The 26000-nt window shown below is 37.9% G+C and overlaps 1 long non-coding RNA gene across 1 annotated transcript in view; it reads left to right on the forward strand.

The window, feature by feature from the left end:
- The first annotated feature begins 7487 nt into the window (after positions 1–7487).
- LOC133256511 (uncharacterized) overlaps positions 7488–26000 on the forward strand; it is a 40328-nt gene continuing 21815 nt past the window's right edge. The window contains exon 1 of the long non-coding RNA XR_009739231.1: positions 7488–7672. This is a non-coding gene — a long non-coding RNA (uncharacterized LOC133256511). The remainder of the gene's footprint in view (positions 7673–26000) is intronic.

A 26000-nucleotide genomic window follows, 5' to 3' on the forward strand; every position in this document is an offset into this window, starting at 1 on the left:
CCTCAATGGTGAAAAATTGAAAGCATTTCCTCTAAAGTCAGGAACAAGACAAGGGTGCCCACTTTCACCATTACTATTCAACATAGTTTTGGAAGTTTTGGCCACAGCAATCAGAGCAGAAAAAGAAATAAAAGGAATCCAAATTGGAAAAGAAGAAGTAAAACTCTCACTATTTGCAGATGACATGATCCTCTACATAGAAAACCCTAAAGATTCCACCAGAAAATTACTAGAAATAATCAATGACTATAGTAAAGTTGCAGGATATAAAATCAACACACAGAAATCCCTTGCATTCCTATACACTAATAATGAGAACACAGAAAGAGAAATTAAGGAAACAATTCCATTCACCATTGCAACGGAAAGAATAAAATACTTAGGAATATATCTACCTAAAGGAACTAAAGACCTATATATAGAAAACTATAAAACACTGGTGAAAGAAATCAAAGAGGACACTAATAGATGGAGAAATATACCATGTTCATGGATTGGAAGAATCAATATAGTGACAATGAGTATACTACCCAAAGCAATCTATAGATTCAACGCAATCCTATCAAGCTACCAACAGTATTCTTCACAGAGCTAGAACAAATAATTTCACAATTTGTATGGAAATACAAAAAACCTCGAATAGCCAAAGCGATCTTGGGAAAGAAGAATGGAACTGGAGGAATCAACCTACCTGACTTTTATGAAACTCTTAATCCCTAAGAGGTAGATACAGATTACGAGGAGCTGACACATGCTGACTTACTTCTAAACTTGATGTCAGGATGAAAAATTACAACCACTCATTCACAATTCAATCCCCAGGGCCATTGTTTGCATGGATTTGGGGTCTGGATGGAACATTAATCTGGACCAGCCATGGTTATTTCTAAATTTTTAAGCATTATCCTCCTAATTTTGAAACTTATAAAGTCATGAAATAAGCTAAAAGAAAACTTGCTGCTGCTGTTGCTAAGTCTCTTCAGTCTTGTCCAACTCTGTGAGATCCCATAGACGACAGCCAACCAGGGTCCCCCGTCCCTGGGATTCTCCAGGCAAGAACACTGGAGTGGGTTGCCATTTCCTTCTCCAGTGCGTGAAAGTGAAAAGTGAAAGTGAAGTCGTTCTGTCGTGTCTGACTCTTCGCAACCCCATGGACTGCAGCCTACCAGGTTCCTCCGCCGATGGGATTTTCCAGGCAAGAGTACTGGAGTGGGCTGCCATTGCCTTCTCCAAGAAGAAAACTTAGAACCTATCTAGTTTACTTCCTCATATTAGTCTCAGAAACTTGAGTCCCAGAGTCATACTGACTTACCTCACCTCACTTGGTGGACAGAAGAATAAGAGATAAAATCAGTTCTTGTGATTCCTAGTCAGAGAATTCTCTAAAATTTATAGATAACAGAATCTACTTCCTTCTCTCCACACTGCAAACTATAAATAAATTTACAGAACATATTCATCAAGATGCATGGCCTGAGCAGGAATCATTATGGATCTCCTTTCTCAATTAGGAAATTAATTTCTTAGTAACAGTTTAAGGGGATGGTCTTGATCCCTGTCTCCTGTACAATGTCATGAACCTCATTCCATAGTTCATCAGGCACTCTATCTATCAGATCTAGGCCCTTAAATCTATTTCTCACTTCCACTGTATAATCATAAGGGATTTGATTTAGGTCATACCTGAATGGTCTGTCTAGTGGTTTTCCATACTTTCTTCAATTTAAGTTTGAATCAAGATTGCCGGGAAAATATCAATAACCTCAGATATGCAGATGACACCACCCTTATGGCAGAAAGTGAAGAGGAACTAAAAAGCCTCTTGATGAAAGTGAAAGAGGAGAGTGAAAAAGTTGGCTTAAAGCTCAACATTCAGAAAATGAAGATCATGGCATCTGGTCCCATCACTTCATGGGAAATAGATGGGGAAACAGTGGAAACAGTGTCAGGCTTTACTTTTTGGGCTCCAAAATCACTGCAGATGGTGACTGCAGCCATGAAATTAAAAGACGCTTACTCCTTGGAAGGAAAGTTATGTCTAACCTAGATAGCTTATTCAAAAGCAGAGACATTACTTTTCCAACAAAGGTCCATCTAGTCAAGGCTATGATTTTTCCTGTGGTCATGTATGGATGTGAGAGTTGGACTGTGAAGAAGGCTGAGTGCCGAAGAATAGATGCTTTTGAACTGTGGTGTTGGAGAAGACTCTTGAGAGTCCCTTGGACTGCAAGGAGATCCAACCAGTCCATTCTGAAGGAGATCAGCCCTGGGATTTCTTTGGAAGGAATGATGCTAAAGCTGAAGCTCCAGTACTTTGGCCACCTCATGCAAAGAGTTGACTCATTGGAAAAGACTTTGATGGTGGGAGGGATTGGGGGCAGGAGGAGAAGGGGACGCCAGAGGATGAGATGGCTGGATGGCATCACTGACTCGATGGATGTGAGTCTGAGTGAACTCCGGGAGTTGGTGATGGACAGGGAGGCCTGGCATGCTGTGATTCATGGGGTCTCAAAGACTGGGACACAACTGAGCAACTGAACTGAACTGAACAGAACAGTTTAAGGTATTCTATCTACCTCTTCTTTCTATGTTCCTGCATCAGGTGCTTTGAAAGCAATATAAGTTTAGCTTCTTTACTAACTTTTTCAGTTCTCAGTTTTGAAACCAAAACTAAGGTAAAAACCTTGGGGACAGTTTGTTGTTGTTGTTGTTGTTGTTGTTTTCTGTTATAGGAACTTGGAATTATGGAAATTAGCACCATTACGTCCTACTGGATTTTAAAATTCATCCTGGTGACCTGTCCTACAGAAAGTAAACAGTATGCTTACCTAAGGTTTGGCATATGTAGATGTTTCCACCAAATCACTGACTTTGAAGTAAAACATAGTAAACATTTCTCCTGCTAACATGAGAAACTGGAGCCACTCAGTCAGAGCTGCTACTGCTGCTGCTAAGTTGCTTCAGTCGTGTCCAACTCTGTGTGACCCCATAGACAGCAGCCCACTAGGCTCTCCCTTCCCTGGGATTCTCCAGGCAAAAACACTGGAGTGGGTTGCCATTTCCTTCTCCAATGCATGAAAGTGAAAAGTGAAAGTGAAGTTGTTCAGTTGTGACCAACTCTTCGTGACCCCATGGACTGCAGGTCACCAGGCTCCTCTTTCCATGCGATGGCCCAGGCAAGAGTACTGGAGTGGGTTGCTATTGCCTTCTCTGCTGTCAGAGCTAGTGAGCACCTTTTCTCTTCACTAAGGTGTGTGTACTTATTTTTGACCTTTCTACACAGAATTAAACTATTTGATATTGCATTTGCAGACTGCATTGAAGTAGCTGCTCTCAGATATTTACTAAAAACAAATTAGAACTATTATTTGAGATATAAGCAGTGTTACCTCACTTCAAGGATAATGCAATTTTATTTCACTGATTGATATTCAGAGAACTCAAACCACAGTTGAAGTTAACCAGTCAGAAACCAGCAAAGATATGGTCACTTAAAGATCACTCATGGAATCCTATGTTAATACCATTTATCAGAACTTAGTAACCAAAAGGATGTGCAAAGTATAAACAGAATAGATTAATTGAAAACATAAACTGCACATGACACCCAGCATATACGTGCCCATAAGTAGAAAAGAATATGAGAACATAATGCAAAAGGAGAATTGCCTATTATTTTGGATGAATGGAATCTATTTAGGGTATGAGTTTTGCCTAGAGTCTCATCTGCCCTCAGACATCTCTGAGTGAGCCATTACCTGGTTGCAACATGGAAATGTTAAGTTATTGGTTCACAGGACTACTCTCAGGACTGTCCAATGTTAAAATCAGGTCACTGGAATTCTTCTCTATATGCCACCCAAGAGTCCCCACTCTAGACTCTGTAAAATTCTAATACTTTATGTTTTATTTTAGTTAATGATTATATTTTATGTCTTGACTGTTTTACTAGATTATAACCTCGTCAAAGGAAACAATAATACTTTAAAATATTTTAAAACTCATCATGTCCCACATGGTAGCTGACCTGGCCCCATTGATTGACTGAGCAGTCATAGATCATGATAGGCAGTCAAAATGGAGCAGACAAGGAAAAGGAGGCCATATTTCAGAGTATATTTATGTTCATGATCTGACCTTTAGATTCTCAGAGTTTTAGAAATGATTTTTTTGATAAGATAAAACTATTATTTTTACATGTAGTAAATCTGATAAGACTGACATTTTGAAATAAACAGAATTTTTTACACAGCAGAAAAAAATATCTAAATCTTTAAACAGAACTTCAACTCCTGCCTGGTCATCATGGAGCAACAGTGCAGAAACAATTCCTGTGCTGTAAATAAACTTAAAAGTGGGAAAATATATGAAACTATTCTTTTAGTCACTGGAAAGCAGATAGCACAGACTTGTGCTGAAAACAGAAGCCCTTGGCTTTCTGCTTGCAGACAGTTTCAGGACTAAACAAAGGGAAAGGATAATTGAGAAAGAGACCGCCATTGGTCTCAATATAGGAGATAGAGATTGAAGTTCAATAAGTCTCAAATTGGTTGGGGAAAGGAATGTAAATACCAAAAGAGAAAGTTATGCAGAGAAAGAGGTCCAGATATGCATAACATTTTTATCATCCTGATACCAAAATCAGCACAGACATTGCGAAACAAACAAACAAACAACAACAAACTGTAGACCATATCCTCATGCATGTGACTGCAAAAACTCTTAACAATTTACAGTAAATAAAATCCAATAACATATATGAAGGATAACATATGAGGTTTACCCTGAAAATGCAAAGATGATCAAGACTTAAGACCCACAAATGGATCTTACCTGGGGAATTTGTAAAGGCTGGAAGAGGTAACTCCTTTGAATGCAAAGACAGCAATACAAGACTTCAAGGAACAAAAAATCAAGAAAACATAATGTCACCAAAGGAACACAATACATCCTTTTCAAAAGTGGTATTGAAACAATGGGTAACCATATAGGAAAAAATAAATCTCAATTCTTACCTACATCTAAAAAAAAATTTTTTTAATGAATCTTAGACTCAAGTATAAACACTAAAGTTATAAAATTCTACAAGAAACTATAAGAGAAAGTTGTGTGATCTTGGGCTAGGAAAAGAGTTCTTAAGTCACACACACACACAAAAATGAACCATAAAAGAATTAAACCTAATCAGAATTTTAAATTACTGCTTTCTCAAAGACAGTATTAGAAAAGAAAAAGGAAGGCCCAATCTGGGAGAAGATATTTACAATAGATAGTAATGCGAAGGAGATACAATTTAAAAAACGGGTAAATGGTGCTGGTCTTAGTTTCTCAGTCATGTCCGACTCTTTGTGACCCCATGGAATGTAGCCCGCCAGGTTCCTCTGTCCATGGGGATTCTCCAGGCGAGAATACAGGAGTGGGTAGCCTATCCCTTCTCCAGAAATGATTTGAACATACACTTCACCAAAAAAGAATATTCAAATAACTAATAAGCAGACAAAAATTTACTCAACATCATTAATTATCAGAGAAATCAAATGTAAATAGCAATTATATAACATTATACACTCACATCCAAATGTCTAAAGTTTAAAAGACTATTGTCCAACAGTTACAATGTTCCAGTTATAAGATAAGTATTAGGAAAGTAATATATGCCATGATAAAATACAATTAACACTGCTATAAAACTTGTTGAAAGTAAATCCAAACAGTTCTCATCACAAAGAAAAAAATGTATTTCTTTAGTTTTGTATCTATATGAGGTGACGATATTCACTAAACTTGTGATGACTGGTCAATTAATTAATTTAAAAACAAAATTAAAAAGACTATTGTCTTTGCAGTAAAGCAACTGGAAGTCATACATGACTGGTGGGAATACGAAAAGATCACATCTCTGGGAAAATCTGATTTTTCAAAAAATTTAAACATATAGTTACTATATGATCCAGCTATTCAAAGAAGATATTTACCCAATAAAATGGAAAACATATATGCATGTTCATATGTTTCATGGCAACTTTCTTCATTAGTCAAAAACTAGGAGCAAAAAGAATGTCGAACAAGAGGCAAGTGGAAATGAGTTTGTATCATACTACTCCAAGGAATAAAAGAACTAAGACAGTAAAGTGGCTGAATCCAAAAACAGCATGCCAAATGAAAGAAACCAGATACATAAAAGTATAAGCTATATGATACCATTTCTGTGAACCTCTAGAAAATATAAAATGACAGAAAGCTTATCAATGGCTACTTGGGACCCAAAAGTAATAGAAATGTTGAGGTGACAGAAATATTCTGTATATCAATTTTAGTGGTGGTTACACAGATACATACATTCATCAAATCACATAAAAATACATTTAAAATCCCATCCTTTCTGCTCTCTCTTTGGCCATCACAATCAAATACGACCACGTCTGGGGAGCCTTATGGAGCTTTCTTATGATCTGGACATTTACGATATTTACTAGTATAATGTAAAAGATACCATTGCAAATGGAGACATGCGCAAACTGTATACAAGTGTTTGTTAATAGGCTACACTGCCATGGAAAAGTCTATAGACTTTCTCAGTGTTGGCTTCAGGTTTCTAAGTTCAGGTTGTTATTAAATTGCCTGATTATCAGTGTATAAAAATGGCTTATTAGAATTCTTCTTTGGCAATTTTCCTAGACAATTCTGTGAATGTTTACCCCATATATATTTTGAGATTATATTAATGGATGTATTCAAGGTTCAGAACTTGGCAATTTCATGACAAATTTTTCCTTTTATTATTAAATGATAATTCATTATCCCTACCAATAATTTGTCTTTGAAGTCTATCCATTTTAATAATATTGCTAACACAACTGTTTTTTTTAATTTTATATTATTTTTAAACTTTACAATATTGTATTAGTTTTGCCAAATATCGAAATGAATCCACCACAAGTATACTTGTGTTCCCCATCCTGAACCCTCCTCCCTCCTCCCTCCCCATACCCTCCATTGGAGGTGTTTAAATATATATTTTCCATTTCACTTTTCAATTTTTTGATATTTTTGTATCATAGGGATGTCTCCTAAAATTAGCTTATAGCTGGATTAAGTTTTGCTTTTGTATTGAATGGTAAGTCTCTCTCTTAGTAAGAGGTTCTCATCAGTGAATTTACTTATATTTACAGTTATTGTAATTACTGATATATTTAATTTTCATTTTTTATGGCTCATTTTTATTAGTTTTGAGCTTTGATATTAAGTTTTTAATATTTATCTCTAGTTATATTTGTAATAAGACTGCAATTTTTCATTTGAAACTTTTGCAAACACTTTCCTAAATAAAATTATTAAAGGAGGGGAGAAGAGCCAGTGGCTCATGTCTATTTCTTAATTGAAATGATCATTCCTTCCCTCAATAAGATGATATATTTGAGAATTCTGGAGTTGGCAAAGGTCTTATAAAGGTGGTCTAATCCATTGTACACGTGAAAATAGAAGCCTGGAGGGTTTAGATATGTTTTTCAAGGTCACAAAGTGAGTTCGTAATTATGATATCACTGAATAGAATTTTACTCTTTGTCTAGTGTTCTTTCCATTCTGTCCTTTCAGATTTATGTTGTACAGGCTGTTGAATATCATCATCTCTGCAATCAGTAGTAGCACATGTCTTCCTCATAAGGAGCTTGTAAGTTGAATCAATTCTGAGATATACATATTACATTAAGAAGCACGCAAAGCAGATGGTAAAATGCAAATGGATTAAAGCTCCAAGGTTATACAGATTTAAATAATTTGAAAAGTGATAGTCTGTTTTAAGTCTCATCAGTAACTTTGAAAACAATAGGCTCAACCATAATGGGAAATATGAAATATTTTCCAGTTTGCAGTTGTTCTTTGTAAAAAAATGTTTTATTTCAATACCCTAATTTATTATTTCTCATTTAGGTATACCCTGCAGCAATATTTTTCTACAAGCTTTACCTTCCCATTGAGTATTCAAATTTTTCTGTCATTTATTTTCCCTCAAAGGCATTAAACTGCTTTTCAGATCTTATTTCATTTTCTTTGTTACTTTTTCAGATACCTAAAATTTTAAAATATTATTTCCAGTTAATCCCATATGGAACACAAAATGAAGAGCCTGTATAGAGAATAATTACTCTGTATTTCAAAATGCAGAACTGCTGGCATAAGTTAGATGATGGAAAATTATAGCATCATATCTCATACTATTGACAATGGAAACATGGCAGTCATACTTGGAAAAAGCTTATTATTTCTCTACATGTGAAAAAAAGGAACATAAAAAAATCCAACTTTAAATCACACTTCAATTTCCAGATTCTCTTCTTAAAATATACATTGCCAACCACCCCCCCACCCCCCGCTTCCCCTTGCCCTGACTCAATTCAGCAGGTCTTTCAAAAACCAGCCTTTGAGATTTCATCTAGGGCTACATTCTGAGCATACACTTTAGCAGATAGACCAATTAGGCCTTTTTTCTGACAGCAGCCAATGTCATGGGGCTCTTGTTGAAATTTCTGTCACATTTTGTATTTATGAAAATGAACTATGTCCTTGGGAATTTCAAAAGGCTCTGAAGCACAGGCCTGAGGAGGGCACCAGAGGGAGGCAGAGCAGAGTGTATTGCTGTGAAGTTCTGATAGGGGTATTTGGATTCTAATGATAGTGATGATTCTCTATGGTAGGAAGTTAGAAAGAATCAGAATCAGAACGAAACCTCATGAATCCTCCAATGTAGGAAAAAAAAGAAAATCTGATTTTGAGTAAATTTACCTGTACTGCCAGTTAATTCTGAGAAAAGATAGGTTTGAAATCTTGTAGTCTTTATTTTTTAGAGACACACTTAAACCTGAGAAAAGGCAAACATGAGCGATCCACAGTCTTTTGGGCATAGGTGACACTGAGTCCACCTCATGTCTGCGTGGCTGCTCTCCGAGATGGCTCTTCACATCAGGTGGCCGAAGTATTGGAGCTTCAGCTTCAGCACCAGTCCTTTCAATGAATATTCAAGTTTGATTGACTGGTTTGATTGCCTTCCAGTCCAAGGGACTCTCAAGAGTCTTCACCAACATTACAATTTGAAAGCATCATCCTGCAGTGCCCAGCTTTTTTTTATGGTCCAACTCTCACATCCATATATGACTACTGTAAAAACCAGTTTTGACTCTACAGATTTTGGTCAGTAAAGTGATTCCACTGCTTTTTAATATGCTGTCTACTTTTGCCATAGCTTTCCTTCCAAGGAGCAAGTGTCTCTTCATTTCATGGCTGCAGTCACCATCCACAGTGATTCTGGAGCCCAAGAAAATAAAATCTATCATTGCTTCCACTTTTTTCCCTTCTATTTGACATGAAGTGATGGGCTGGATACCATGATATCATACTTTTTAATGTTGATATTCAAACCAACTTTTTCATTCTACTTTTTCACCCTCATCAAGAGGTTCTTCAGTTCTTCTTCCTGCCTGCCATTAGAGCGGTATCATCTGCATATCTGGGTTTACTGATATTTCTCCCTGCAAACTTGATTCCATCTTGTGCTTCAGTTTCTCAGGAGATAGATAAGGCAGTCTGGTATCCCATAAGTTTAAGTATTTTTCCACAGTTTGTTGTGATCCACAAAGTCAAAGTGTTTAGTGTAATCAATGAAGCAGAAGTAGATGTTTTACTGGAAATTCCTTGCTTTCTCCATGATCCAACAAATGTTGGCAATTTGATCTCTGGTTCCTCTGCCTTTTCTAAAACCAGCTTGAACATCTGGAAGTTTTGGTTCATGTCCTGCTGAAGCCTAGCTTGAAGGATTTTGAGCATAAACTTGCTAGCATGTGAAATGAGCACAATTATATGGTAGTGTGAACATTATTAGGCATTGCCCTTCTTTGGGATTAGAATTAAAACTGAGTTTTTCCAGTCCTATAACCATTGCTGAGTTTTCCAAATTTGCTGACATGTTGAGTGCAGCACTTTAATGGTATCATCTTTTAGGATTTGAAATAGCTCAGCTGGAATTCCATCACTTCCACTAGCTTTGTTCATAGTAATGTTTCCTAAGTCCCACTTGACTTCACACTCCAGGATGTCTGGCTCTAGGTAAGTGACTACAACATCCTGGTTATCCAGGTTATTAAAACAATTTTGCATAGTTCTGTGTATTCTTGCCACCTCTTCCTAATCTCTTCTGCCTCTGTTAAGTCCTTACCATTCTGTCATTTATCATACCCATCCTTGCATGAAATAGTCCCTTAGTATCTCCAGTTTTCTTAAAGAGGTCTCTAGCCTTTCCCATTCTACTGTTTTCCTCTATTTCTTTGCAGTGCTCACTTAAGAAGGCCTTATCTCACCACCGTTCTCTGGAACTCTGCATTTAATTGGGTATACTTTTCCCTTTCTCTTTTGCTTTTCATTTCTCTTCTTTATTTTATATTCTTTCCTTTAACAGTTTCCTTCATCAAAAAAAAAAAAAATAACCTACTGCCTGCTCTCTTTCCAAGCATGTGCATGTGCACACACACACACAGAGTGTTTAAAAATATACTGAGAATGAGTTCCAAGGCTTTGCTTCATTGAGGTTTCATCTAAATGGCAGTTTCTTCTTTGCTGTTTCAGTATAAGCTAAAGCTTCACCAGAAAGACTTCTTTCAATATGCTTAGTGTCTGTGTCTTGAATCTCTGTGTTCCCCGGTTAGACTTGTGTTCAGTAGATGTGACTCTATTTGGCTCATCTCACCAAGTTTTCCACTTCTGATCATATTCACTGTTGTCTTAGGCTTACATTGGATGCTGAGCCAAACTAGGAGAGAAAGCACATGTTTCAATAGTGCCTCTCCACCTTATTTCCATGCAATGTGACATGGAATTGTCATGTTTTATATTGCAGAATTTGCCAGGCCAATGATAATTGCTCACCTTTGTATGAGACCTGATTTTTCCTACCTTAGAAGTTTTTAAAAGATATTTCCTTTGTCCCCATTATTTTGAAATTTCACAACTATATCCTTTGATGTGAGTATTTTCCCATTCATTGGGCTGGGGCACTCAGTGGGCATTTTCATTTTGAAAATCAATGTCTGTTGATATCTTTTTATACCAGTTTCCTATTCATTTACACATTCTGTGATTTCTCTGTGCTTTCTAATAGTTTATTCCTGCTGTATTCTTTCCATTATATATAACATCCTTTTCTTTTTAATGGATACAACATTTTCCCTTATTAAGATGACTATGAAATATAAATTTATTTAATATTCATTTTCATCTTTCTCAATATAAAAAAATTTATTAGAATATAGCTCACAAAGGCTTTAATTGTACTAGTTATAAATAAAACTGAACAAGTTAAAGCTTAAAACCTTCATTTTATGAATGTTGAGACTATAGCAATATGCACTTAAATGAAATGTATTGAAGTTGTTCAAAGGACTGTGAAAAATCTTGTTTCTGGCATGTGATGGCCCAGCCTTGGAGTGCAGTGAGAACAAAGAACAAAACTAATCTATTATATGTTTTGCTTCTGCCAAATCATGGATCATTCTGAAAGAGCCCATCACCTTTTTATTCCCAGTCCATGAAAGTCAGGAAAAATTGATATGTCTTAATCACTATCAGTGTTTGAATGAAAACACAGAAAAAATTCACTTAATTCCATATAGCTTTTTAAAATAATAGGAGAAAAAAGGAATGATCTTAGTCAATTAGAAATCATCCAAAGACCAAAGAAATTTTAAGTAAAATCAGTCCTTGAGGATAAAACCAAATTAAAAACTTAATGGCACAAAGATTCTTAGACATGGAAAGGAAAACAATAATGAGTTATCGTTGGATTAATAGCAAAATACCTTCTCTATTAACAAAATCATACTACACTACAACTGAGTAAGATGATATGAAAATCCAGTCATAAATAAATGTTCATCTGAGAGTGACAATATAGAACAATTAGTCCAAATCATTTTATAAACAAGCAACTGAGATCAAATAAAAGAAGCAATGTATTCAACTCCACACAAATAGTTAATGGCCCATGCAACAAGTATGTTGTTGTTCCATAATCAAGCTCTTTAGTCTTTTTATTCTTACAAACTCCAGTGTTTTTTTTTCACTATGCTAATTGGTCTTTTAATATCTAATTCATGTACAATTAAACTCTCTAGGTGAGAAATAATTGGTAGATCCTGGTTATGGCCCATATAATTTAATATTCATTACAATGCAGTTTCAAAAAAGAGAAAGGATTCTAAATTCATATGTTTTAAATGAAACATCATTTAAAGTAGAACATGAAGTAGTAGAGAAATGGACAAAAAAGGAAAGAGTTTTCAAAAACAGAAAGCCAAATATTTGTAGGGTAATGAGAAGAATTTAGGTTGTAAAATCTAGAGAAAGAATGTTAAGGAGTGACTTTCTATGGTTAAATGACAGATCTAGGCTATTATCCACCATCTTCATTGAGGTAAAATATAGTTGTATCAAGGTGAGTACCGATGTAACCAAGTAGTTCTTAAGTACAGAAAGAGTTATGTCTGGCCCAGACTCTAGTTAGTGAAATAAGAGGGTTATATAGATGAAGCCTTAAAGTTTTGGGGAAAATAGACTAACTGTTATCATCCTACTCTTACTCAAAATTTGCTGGTTAAAGGTTTAGGAGCTAAACCAAGTGACCAACTTGATATCATAATATCACCAAGCAAGCTGTGTTTCCCAGTAAGGAAAAGAACATGTTCAATTCTTCCCAATTAAAGGCTTAGTATAATGATTAAGTCCACATACTCAGGGACCAGAGTGCCTGGGTTCAAAACCCAAGCTTCTTCACTGGTTACATAAATTTAGACAAATTACTTTAAGGTGACTTGGCTCTTCTCACAGGTAAAAGGAAGAAATTTTGTTATCTGTTATTTTTTAACAATTGTTAAGACAGTGCTTAGGAAATAGCAATTATTATTATCTTCCACATATCTGAACTCAAGTCATCTAACATATCCCAATATTACCTTAAAAATAATTGTTGAAAATATCAAAAATAAAGACTTTAAAATTACCTATTAAGGATATCACAAGCTTATTTTAAGAGGGGAAAATGTAGCTGAAGTTACTTAACAGTATTGAATACATCCAAATGACACATCAACTGGGCAGTGATGAATACTTTGACTAAATTCTAATCAAGAGGTTATCGATTTTGAAATCTCACAATTGATATTTGTCTGCTTTGAGTAATGTTGGGTTCTATTCACGTGAACACTGGAGAGGCAGATTTCCAGTGTTTTTTATTAGAAAACATGAGGCAAGACCATACCATAAAGTTCTACAAATACTCATAGTATATAGTCTCAAAGTATAACTTGTCTCCTAACAGCTGAGTCTATTGGCTGCCAAATGAGCTCTCAGTTGAACAATGGAAAAAGCACAATGGATCTAGAATTTAGACTAGCAAAATGACTTGTTAGCTAAACTCACAGTAATGAAAGGCAAAAGTCTTACATTTATTTATGGCAAGCATCTCAGTCAAGACTTTATAAGTATGGCGAAATGACCATAGAACAAGAAAAGGAGATAGCAGAGTCTTAGCTGGTAAGATATGCCATACAGTCAGTTCTGTGATAATGAGACATATGTGTTTCTGAAACTCACTTTGTTCAGAGAATTTCTTCAGTAAAAACCTATCGAGTCTATGCAAAAAAAAAAAAAAAAAACCTAACGAATTTGGGATTCCCTGATGGTCCAGTGGCTCAGACTCTATGCCCCCAATGCAGGGGCCCCATGATCGACCCATTGTCAGGCAACTAGATCCCACATGCCATAGCTAAAAAAATCTCCCTTGCCATAATTAAGATCTGGTACAGCTGAATCAATATTTAAAAAGAAAAAAGAATCTAATAAATTCGGTAGAACAGTTTTACATATGTTGCCTAGTTTAAAACTATATAAATAAACAGGGTATTTACCTTAGAAAGGACTGAAGTTGTCTTGTGCACAGAAAAAACAGAGAGGTTGCAGTTTGTGTGTGATTGTGAAGAGGTAGAAGGATTAACAAAAGTCATAGGGAAAGTTGTAGTACCAGATCCAGTTGGGTGTGGTGCTTAATACACATGAACTGAGGCAGCTGGAAGACATCAGACGTGTGTGCCTGTGTGTATGTGTATGAATTTTGTGTATTCTTACCCAAACCAGTTCAGCTGAGAATATGCTTCTCCATTCATCTAGTATTTCTCACAGATATAGTCATGCATAAGCAAATGTAAAATTCACATTATGCTCAAATTGTTCCCTAAAATATCAATTGCCTGGGAATAAATTGGTACTCAAAACAGGGGATATGTATATGTATATGACAACTTAATCGTTGTTATAAAGACTTTTGAGACTGGGAATAAGATTGCCAGAAAAACAAAATAATTAACACTGCACTTTCTAGGACTGAAGAGGTTTTGAATAAATTGACTAATTTAAAATAGAAAGGTTAGCACCTGGAATAAAAATCTTCCTTTCTGAATTTTTTCCTACTTCCTTGCCTTTTGATGATGAATTATATGATTTCCTAATGTATCTCCAAATTACCTCTCTTCTAGTCTTTTTCTTAACATGACTTTTCCTTCTCCCTGTTCATCACCTTGAATTATTTTTTAAAGTGTTTTTAACATAACATTCATGATTTTCTTTCTTCTAAACAGAATATTAACTTCAAGTATGAGAAGAAAAAAAATAAGTATCTTATTTTGAGATGAATAGGGGAGGTATAGAGATTGGTAAAAGGTATAGGTGGGATTTGAATTGTTTCTAGAGCTGCACTTCCATTCTCATGAAGATTCAATTTGTAAGACAAGTACACTTTTTAAAAAAGCTTTTAAAAAATCAGGTTGCAACTAAATGATATCAAGAGCCTGAAACACCCATCCAACTATATTATAATCCATATGTTTCTTTAGATCAGGGAGAAAGATATAAAGATATATCACAGAGAAAGATATCTCCTCTCCATGAGGAGATACCCCACTTCCAAGGTCAGGAGTGGCGGCTGCGCTTTGCTGGAGGCCAGAGAAACCCCAGTAAGACTGTAGGCATTGGAGTGGATGTGAGGAGATACCCCATGTCCAGGGGCAAAGGAGAAGCCCCAGAAAGATGGTAGGAGGGGTGAATTTGCATTTAGAATTAAACCCCATTCCCACCAGAAACCCTCAGAGGGCTCAAACAAACCTTGTGTGCACCAGGACCCAAGGACCCCAGAGAGACTGAGACAGAACTGTGTTTGAGCATCTCCTGTGGAAGTACTGGTCAGCAGTGGACTGCTGCAGGGACAGAGGCTCTGGGTATAGCAGACTTGGGTATGGCATAAGCCCTCTTGGAGGAGGTCTCCATTAACCCCACCATAGAGCTGCCAGAACTTACAGAGGACTGGGAAATAGACTCTTGCAGGGCACAAACAGAACTATGTGTGCACCAGGACTCAAGAGAAAGATCAGTGACCTCACAAAAGACTGACCCACCAGGAGTCTGCAGTGGAGGTGTGGGTCAGTGGTGGCCTGCTGAAGGGTTGGGGGCACTGAGTGTAGCCGTACATGCATGGGATCTTTTGAAGGAAGTCACCATAATCTTCATTCAGTTCAGTTCAGTCGCTCAGTCATGTCTGACTCTTTGCGACCCCATGAATTGCAGCACGCCAAGCCTCCCTGTCCATCACCAACTCCCAGAGTTCACTCAGACTCACGTCCATTGAGTCAGTGATGCCATCCAGCCATCTCATCCTCTGTTGTCCCCTTCTCCTCCTGCCTCCAATCCCTCCTGCATCAGAGTCTTTTCCAATGAGTCAACTCTTCACATGAGGTGGCCAAAATACTGGAGTTTCAGCTTCAGCATCATTCCCTCGAAAGAAATCCCAGGGCTGATCTCCTTCAGAATGGATTGGTTGGATCTCCTTGCAGTCCAAGGGACTCTCAGGAGTCTTTTCCAACACCACGGTTCAAAAGCATCAATTCTTTGGCACTCAGCTTTCCTCACAGTCCAACTCTCACATTCATACATGACGACTGGAAAAACCATAACCTTGACTAGACGGACCTTTGTTGGCAAAGTAATGTCTCTGCTTTTGAATATGCTATCTAGGTTGGTCATAACTTTCCTTCCAAGGAGTAAGCGTCTTTTAAATTCATGGCTACAATCACCATCTGCAGTGATTTTGGAGAACAAAAAAATAAAGTCTGACACTGTTTCCACTGTTTCCCCATCTATTTACCATGAAGTGATGGGACCAGATGCCATGATCTTCATTTTCTGAATGTTGAGCTTTAAGCCAACTTTTTCACTCTCCTCTTTCACTTTCATCCATAGGCTTTTTAGTTCCTCTTCACTTTCTGCCATAAGGGTGGTGTCATCTGCATATCTGAGGTTATTGATATTTCTCCTGGCAATCTTGATTCCAGCTTGTGCTTCTTCCAGACCAGCATTTCTCATGATGTACTCTGCATAGAAGTTAAATAAGCAGGGTGACAATATACAGCCTTGACGTACTCCTTTTCCTATTTGGAACCAGTCTGTTGTTCCATGTCCAGTTCTAACTGTTGATTCCTGATATGCATACATATTGATCAGGAGGCAGTTCAGGTGGTCTGGTATTCCCATCTCTTTCAGAATTTTCCACAGTTTATTGTGATCCACACAGTCAAAGGCTTTGGCATAGTCAATAAAGAAGAAACAGATGTTTTTCTGGAACTCTCTTGCTTTTTCCATGATCCAGTGGATGTTGGCAATTTGATCTCTGGTTCCTCTGCCTTTTCTAAAACCAGCTTGAACATCTGAAGTTCACGGTTCACGTATTGCTGAAATCTGGCTTGGAAAATATTGAGCATTACTTTACTAGTGTGTGAGATAAGTGCAATTGTGCGGTAGTTTGAGCACTCTTTGGCATTGCCTTTCTTTGGGATTGGAATGAAAACTGACCTTTTCCAGTCCTGTGGCCACTGCTGAGTTTTCCAAATTTACTGGCATTGAGTCCAGCACTTTCACAGCATCAGCGTTCAGGATTTGAAATAGCTCAACTGGAATTCCATCACCTCAACTAGCTTTGTTCGTAGTGATGCTTTCTAAGGCCCACTTGACTTCACATTCCAGGATGTCTGGCTCTAGGTGAGTGATCACACCATCGTGATTATCTGGGTCATGAAGATCTTTTTTGTACAGTTCTTCTGTGTATTCTTGCCACCTCTTCTTAATATCTTCTGCTTCTGTTAGGGCCATACCATTTCTGTCCTTTATTGAGCCCATCTTTGCATGAAATGTTCCCTTGGTATCTCTAATTTTCTTGAAGAGATCTTTAGTCTTTCCCATTCTGTTGTTTTCCTCTATTTCTTTCCATTGATTGCTGAGGAAGGGTTTCTTATCTCTTTTTGCTATTCTTTGGAGCTCTGCATTCAGATGCTTATATCTTTCCTTTTCTCCCTTGCTTTTCACTTCTCTTCTTTTCACAGCTATTTTTCAGGCCTCCTCAGACAGCCATTTTGCTTTTTTGCATTTCTTTTCCATGGGGATGGTCTTGATCCCTGTCTCCTGTACAATGTAATGAACCTCCATCCATAGTTCATCAGGCACTCTATCTATCAGACCTAGGCCCTTAAATCTATTTCTCACTTCCACTGTATAATCATAAGGAATTTGATTTAGGTCATACCTGAATGATCTAGTGGTTTTCCCTACTTTCTTCAACTTAAGTCTGAATTTGGCAATAAGCAGTTCATGATCTGAGCCACAGTCAGCTCCTGGTCTTGTTTTTGCTGATTGTATAGAGCTTCTCCATCTTTGGCTGCAAAGAATATAATCAATCGGATTTCAGTGTTGACCATTTCGTGATGTCCATGTGTAGAGTCTTCTCCTGTGTTGTTGGAAGAGGGTGTTTGCTATGACCAGTGCATTTTCTTGGTGAAGCTCTATTAGTCTTTGCATGCTTCATTCCGTATTCCAAGGCCAAATTTGCCTGTTACTCCAGGTGTTTCTTGACTTCCTACTTTTGCATTCCAGTCCCTTATTATGAAAAGGACATCTTTTTTGGGTGTTAGTTCTAAAAGGTCTTGTAGGTCTTCATAGAACTGTTCAACTTCAGCTTCTTCAGCATTACCGGTTGGGGCATAGACTTTGATTACTGTGATATTGAATGCTTTGCCTTGGAAATGAACAGAGATCATTCTGTCGTTTTTGAGACTACATCCAAGTACTGCATTTTGGACTCTTTTGTTGACCGTGATGGCCACTCCATTTCTTCTGAGGGATTCCTGCCCGCAGTAGTAGATATAATGGTCATCTGAGTTAAATTCACCCATTCTAGTCCATTTTAGTTCTCTGATTCCTAGAATGTCGACGTTCACTCTTCCCATCTCCTATTTGACCACTTTCAATTTGCCTTGATTCATGGACCTGACATTCCAGGTTCCTATGCAATATGGCTCTTTACAGCATTGGACCTTGCTTCTATCACCAGTCACATCCACAGCTGGGTATTGTTTTTGCTTTGGCTCCATCCCTTCATTCTTTCTGGAGTTATTTCTCCACTGATCTCCAGTAGCATATTGGGCACCTACTGACCTGGGGAGTTCCTCTTTCAGTATCTTACCATTTTGCCTTTTCATACTGTTCATTATCTTCATTACCTCCAACATAGTTTGAAGTCGCTCAGTCGTGCCCAACTCTTTGCAACCCCATGGATAGTAGCCTGCACCAAGCTCCTCCATCCATGGGATTTTCAAGGCAGGAGTACTGGAGTGGGTTGCCATTTCATTCTCCAAGCTATCTTCCCAACCCAGGGATCAAACCCAGGTCTCTCACATGGTAGACAGACGCTTTACCTTCTGAGCCACCAGGGAAGTCCCCCAGGTAAAAGCAGGGAGGGAACACAGCTCCACCCATCAACAGAAAATTGCATTAAAGATTTACTGAGCATGGTCCCTCCCATCAGAACAAGCCCAATTTTCCCCTCTTCCAACAGGAAGCTTCCATAAGCCTCCTATCCTTCTCCATCAGAGGGCAGTCAGATTGAAAACCACAGTCATAGAAAACTAACCAATCTAATCACATGGACCACAGCCTTGTCTAACGCAACAAAACTATAAGCCATGCTGTGTAGGGCCACCCAAGATGGACAGGTCATGGTAGAGAGTTCTGACAAAATGTGGTCCACTGGAGAAGGGAATGGCAAACCAATTCAGTATTCTTGCCTTGAGAACCCCATAAACAGTATGAAAAGCCAAAGAGTTAGGACACTGAAAGATGAACTCCCCAGGTCAGTAGGTGCCTGATATGCTACTGGAAATCAGTGAAGAAATAACACAAGAAAGAATGAAGAGATGGAGCCAAAGCAAAAACAACACTCAGTTGTGGATGTGACTGGTGATAGAAGCAAGGTCAGAAGCTTTAAAGAGCAATATTGACCCCAGGGTTAGTAGAAGGAAAGAAATCTTAAAAATTAGAGCAGAAATAAATGCAAAAGAAACAAAAGAGACCATAGCAAAAATCAACAAAACCAAAAGCTGGTTCTTTGAAAGGATAAATAAAATTGACAAACCATTAGCCAGACTCATCAAGAAACAAAGGGAGAAAAATCAAATCAACAAAATTAGAAACGAAAATGGAGAGATCACAACAGACAACACAGAAATACAAAGGATCATAAGAGACTACTATCAACAATTATATGCCAATAAAATGGACAACGAGGAAGAAATGGACAAATTCTTAGAAAAGTACAACTTTCCAAAACTCGACCAGGAAGAAATAGAAAATCATAACAGACCCATTACAAGCATGGAATTTGAAACTGTAATCAAAAATCTTCCAGCAAACAAAAGCCCCGGTCCAGACAGCTTCACAGCTGAATTCTACCAAAAATTTAGAGAAGAGCTAACACCTATCCTGCTCAAACTCTTCCAGAAAATTGCAGAGGAAGGTAAACTTCCAAACTCATTCTATGAGGCCACCATCACCCTAATACCAAAACCTGACAAAGATCCCACAAAAAAAGAAAACTACAGGCCAATATCACTGATGAACATAGATGCAAAAATCCTTAACAAAATTCTAGCAATCAGAATCCAACAACACATTAAAAAGATCATACACCATGATCAAGTGGGCTTTATCCCAGGGATGCAAGGATGGATTCTTCAATATCCGCAAATCAATCAATGTAATACACCACATTAACAAATTGAAAAATAAAAACCATATGATTATCTCAATAGATGCAGAGAAAGCCTTTGACAAAAGTCAACATCCATTTACGATAAAAACTCTCCAGAAAGCTGGAATAGAAGGAACATACCTCAACATAATAAAAGCTATATATGACAAACCCACAGCAAACATTATCCTCAATGGTGAAAAATTGAAAGCATTTCCTCTAAAGTCAGGAACAAGACAAGGGTGCCCACTTTCACCATTACTATTCAACATAGTTTTGGAAGTTTTGGCCACAGCAATCAGAGCAGAAAAAGAAATAAAAGGAATCCAAATTGGAAAAGAAGAAGTAAAACTCTCACTATTTGCAGATGACATGATCTTCTACATAGAAAACCCTAAAGATTCCACCAGAAAATTACTAGAAATAATCAATGACTATAGTAAAGTTGCAGGATATAAAATAAACACACAGAAATCCCTTGCATTCCTATACACTAATAATGAGAAAACAGAAAGAGAAATTAAGGAAACAATTCCATTCACCATTGCAACAAAAGAATAAAATACTTAGGAATATATCTACCTAAAGAAACTAAAGACCTATATATAGAAAACTATAAAACACTGGTGAAAGAAATCAAAGAAGACACTAATAGATGGAGAAATATACCATGTTCATGGATTGGAAGAATCAATATAGTGACAATGAGTATACTACCCAAAGCAATCTATAGATTCAATGCAATCCCTATCAAGCTACCAACAGTATTCTTCACAGAGCTAGAACAAATAATTTCACAATTTGTATGGAAATACAAAAAACCTCGAATAGCCAAAGCGATCTTGAGAAAGAAGAATGGAACTGGAGGAATCAACCTACCTGACTTCAGGCTCTACTACAAAGCCACAGTCATCAAGACAATATGGGACTGGCACAAAGACAGAAATATAGATCAATTGAACAAAATAGAAAGCCCAGAGATAAATCCACGCACATATGGACACCTTATCTTTGACAAAGGAGGCAAGAATATATTATGGATAAGAGACAATCTCTTTAACAAGTGGTGCTGGGAAATCTGGTCAACCACTTGCAAAAGAATGAAACTAGAACACTTTCTAACACCATACACAAAAATAAACTCAAAATGGATTAAAGATCTAAATGTAAGACCAGAAACTATAAAACTCCTAGAGGAGAACATAGGCAAAACACTCTCTGACATACAGCACAGCAGGATCCTCTATGACCCACCTCCCAGAATATTGGAAATAAAAGCAAATATAAACAAATGGGACCTAATTAACCTTAAAAGCTTCTGCACATCAAAGGAAACTATTAGTAAGGTGAAAAGACAGCCTTCAGAATGGGAGAAAATAATAGCAAATGAAGCAACTGAAAAACAACTAATCTCAAAAATATACAAGCAACTCCTACAGCTCAACTCCAGAAAAATAAACGACCCAATCAAAAAATGGGCCAAAGAACTAAATAGACATTTCTCCAAAGAAGACATACAGATGGCTAACAAACACATGAAAAGATGCTCAACATCACTCATTATCAGAGAAATGCAAATCAAAACCACTATGAGGTACCATTTCACACCAGTCAGAATGGCTGTGATCCAAAAGTCTACAAATAATAAATGCTGGAGAGGGTGTGGAGAAAAGGGAACCCTCTTACACTGTTGGTGGGAATGCAAACTAGTACAGCCACTATGGAGAACAGTGTGGAGATTCCTTAAAAAACTGGAAATAGAACTGCCTTATGATCCAGCAATCCCACTGCTGGGCATACACAATGACGAAACCAGAAGGGAAAGAGACACGTGTACCCCAATGTTCATCGCAGCACTGTTTATAATAGCCAGGACATGGAAGCAACCTAGATGTCCATCAGCAGATGAATGGATAAGAAAGCGATGGTACATATACACAATGGAGTATTACTCAGCCATTAAAAAGAATACATTTGAATCAGTTCTAATGAGGTGAATGAAACTGGAGCCTATTATACAGAGTGAAGTAAGCCAGAAGAAAAAACATAAATACAGTATACTAATGCATATATATGGAATTTAGAAAGATGGTAACAATAACCTGGTGTACGAGACAGCAAAAGAGACACTGATGTATAGAACAGTCTTATGGACTCTGTGGGAGAGGGAGAGGGTGGGAAGATTTGGGAGAATGACATTGAAACATGTAAAATATCATGTAAGAAACGAGTTGCCAGTCCAGGTTCGATGCACGATACTGGATGCTTGGGGCTAGTGCACTGGGACGACCCAGAGGGATGGTATGGGGAGGGAGGAGGGAGGAGGGTTCAGGATGGGGAACACATGTATACCTGTGGCGGATTCATTTTGATATTTGGCAAAACTAATACAATTATGTAAAGTTTAAAAATAAAATAAAATTAAAAAAAAAATAAAGAGCAATATTGCATAGGAACCTGAATGTTAGGTCCATAGATCAATACAAATTGGAAGTGGTCAAACAGGAGATGGCAAGAGTGAACGTCAACCTTTTTGGAATCAGAAAACTAAAATGGACTGAAATGGGTGAATTAACTCAGATGACCTCTATATCCAGTAGTCATGTATGGATGTGAGAGTTGGACTGTGAAGAAAGCTGAGCGCCAAAGAATTGATGCTTGTGAAGTGTGGTGTTGGAGAAATTCTTGAGAGTCCCTTGGACTGCAAGGTGATCCAACCAGTCCATTCTAAAGGAGATCGGTCCTGGGTGTTCTTTGGAAGGAATGATGCTAAAGCTGAAACTCCCATATTTTGGCCACTTCATGCAAAGAGTTGACTCATTGGAAAAGACTCTGATGCTGGGAGGGATTGGGGACAGGAGGAGAAGGGGACGACAGAGGATGAGATGGCTGGATGGCATCAGTGACTCAATGGACATGAGTCTGAGTGAACTCCGGGAGTTGGTGATGGACAGGGAGGCCTGGCATGCTGCAATTCATGGGGTCGCAAAGAGTTGGACACGACTAAGTGACTGAACTGAACTGGCTATTATATTTACTACTGTGGGCGAGAATCCCTTAGAAGAAATGGAGTAGCCATCATAGTCAACAGAAGAGTCCAAAATGCAGTACTTTGATGCAGTCTCAGAAATGACAGAATGATCTCTGTTCATTTCCAAGGCAAACCATTCAATATGGCAATAATCCAAGTCTATGCCCTGGCCAGTAATGATGAAGAAGCTGAAGTTGAATGGTTCTATGAAGACCTACAAGACCTTCTAACATCCAAAAAATATGTCCTTTTCATTATAGGGGACTGGAAACTGCAAAAGTAGAAAGTCCAAAAACACCTGGAGTAACAGGCAAATTTGACCTTGGAGTACAGGATGAAGCACAGCAAAGGCTAATAGAGTTTTGCCAAGAGAACGCACTGGTCATAGCAAACACCCTCTTCCAACAACACAGGAGATGACTCTATACATGGACATCACCAGATGGTCAATATCAAAATCAGACTGATTATATTCTTTGCAATCAAATATGGAGAAGCTCTATACAGTCAGGAAAAACAAGACTGGGAGCTGACTGTGGCTCAGATCATGAACTCCTTATTGCCAAATTCAGACTTCAATGAAGAAAATATGGAAACTACTAGACTAATAAGGTAGGACTTATATCAAATCCCTTATGATTATACAGTGGAAGTGAGAAATACATTTAAGGGACTAGATCTGATAGACAGAGTGCTAGATGAACTATGGACAGAGGTTCGTGACACTGTATAGAAGACAGGGATCAACACCATCCTCAAGAAGGCAATGCAAGAAGGGAAAATGACTGTCTGAGGAGGCCTTACAAATAGCTGTGAAAAGAAGGGAAGCAAAAAGCAAAGTAGAAAAGGAAAGATATACCCATTTGAATGCAGATTATAAAGAATAGCAAAGAGGGATAAGAAAGCCTTCCTCAAAGATCAGTGAAAAGAAATAGAGGAAAACAATAGAATGGGAAAAACTAGAATTCTCTTCAAGAAAATTAGAGATACCAAGGGAATATTTCAAGCAAAGATGGGCACAATAAAGGACAGAAATGGTTTGGACCTAACAGAAGCAGAAAATATTAAGAAGAAGTGGCAAGAACAAACAGAAGAACTGTACAAAAAAGATCTTCATGACCCAGATAATCATGATGGTGTGATCACTCACCTAGAGCCAGACATCCTGGAATGTGAAGTCAAGTGGGCCTTAGGAAGCATCACTACGAACAAAGCTAGTGGAGGTGATGGAATTCCAGTTGAGCTATCTCAAATCCTAAAAGATAATGCTGTGAAAGTGTTGCACTCAATATGCCAGCAAATTTGGAAAACTCAGCAGTGGCCACAGGACTGGAAAAGGTCAGTTTTCATTTGAATCCCAAAGAAAGGCAATGCCAAAGAATGCTCAAACTATTGCACAATTGTACTCATCTTACATGCTCGCAAAGTAATGCTCAAAATTCTCCAAGCCAGGCTTCAACAGTGCGTGAACTTCCAGATGTTCAAGCTGGTTTTAGAAAAGGCAGAGGAACCAGAGATCAAATTGTCACTATCCACTGGATCATCACAAAAGCAAGAGTTCCAGAAACACATCTATTTCAGCTTTATTGACAATGCCAAAGCCTTTGACTGTGTGGATCACAATAAACTGTGGAAAATTCTGAGAGATGGGAATACCAGACCACCTGGCCTGCCTCTTGAGAAATCTGTATGCAGGTCAAGAAGCTACAGTTAGAACTGGACATGGAATAGCAGACTGTTCCAAATAGAAAAAGGAATACACAAGGCTGTATGTTGTCACCCTGCTTATTAACTTATATGCAGAGTACATAATGAGAAATGCTAGGCTGGATGAAGCACAAGCTGGAATCAAGGTTGCTGGGAGAAATATCAATAACCTCAGATATGCAGAGGACACCACCCTTATGGCAGAAAGTGAAGAGGAACTAAAGAGCCTCTTGATGAAAGTGAAAAAGGAGAATGAAAAAGTTGGCTTAAAGCACAACATTCAGAAAACTAAGATTTTGGCATCTGGTTCCATCACTTCATGGCAAATATATGGGGGAAACAATGGAAAAAGTGGCAGACTTTATTTGAGGGGGCTCCAGAATCACTGCAGATGGTGACTGCAGCCATGAAATTAAAAGACACTTACTCCTTGGAAGGAAAGTTATGACCAACCTAGATAGCATATTGAAAAGCAGAGAAATTACTTTGCCAACAAAGGCCCATCTAGTCAAGGCTATGGTTTTTCCAGTAGTCATGTATGGATGTGAGAGTTGGACTATAAAGAAAGTTGAGCGCCGAAGAATTGATGCTTTTGAACTGTGGTGTTGGAGAAGACTCTTGAGAGTCCCTTGGACTGCAAGGAGATCCAACCAGTCCATCCTAAAGGAAATCAGTCCTGACTATTCATTGGAAGGATTGATGTTGAAACTGAAACTCCAATACTTGGCCACCTGATTTGAAGAACTGACTCATTTGAAAAGACCCTGATGCTGGGAAAAACTGAAGGTGGGAGGAGAAGGGGACGACAGAGAATGAGATGGTTGGATGGCATCGCCCACTCAGTGGACATGAGTTTGAGTAAACTCCAGGAGTTGGTGATGGACAGGTAGGCCTGGCGTGCTGTGGTCCATGGGCTTGCAAAAGTTGGACACAACCTAGTGGCTGAACTGAACTGAAGTAAACTGATCAGGGAAAAAATCTTCAACTAACATGGAAATCAAAAGACTCCTATGTTCTAGATTTAGAGCTGTGCATCCTTGAAATGTTTTAGTAAATACTTTCACATTGGCTTCAGAATGTTTTCTTCCCCTCTGG

Source organism: Bos javanicus, chromosome 11 (assembly GCF_032452875.1).
Source record: "Bos javanicus breed banteng chromosome 11, ARS-OSU_banteng_1.0, whole genome shotgun sequence".
Lineage (NCBI taxonomy): Eukaryota > Metazoa > Chordata > Mammalia > Artiodactyla > Bovidae > Bos > Bos javanicus.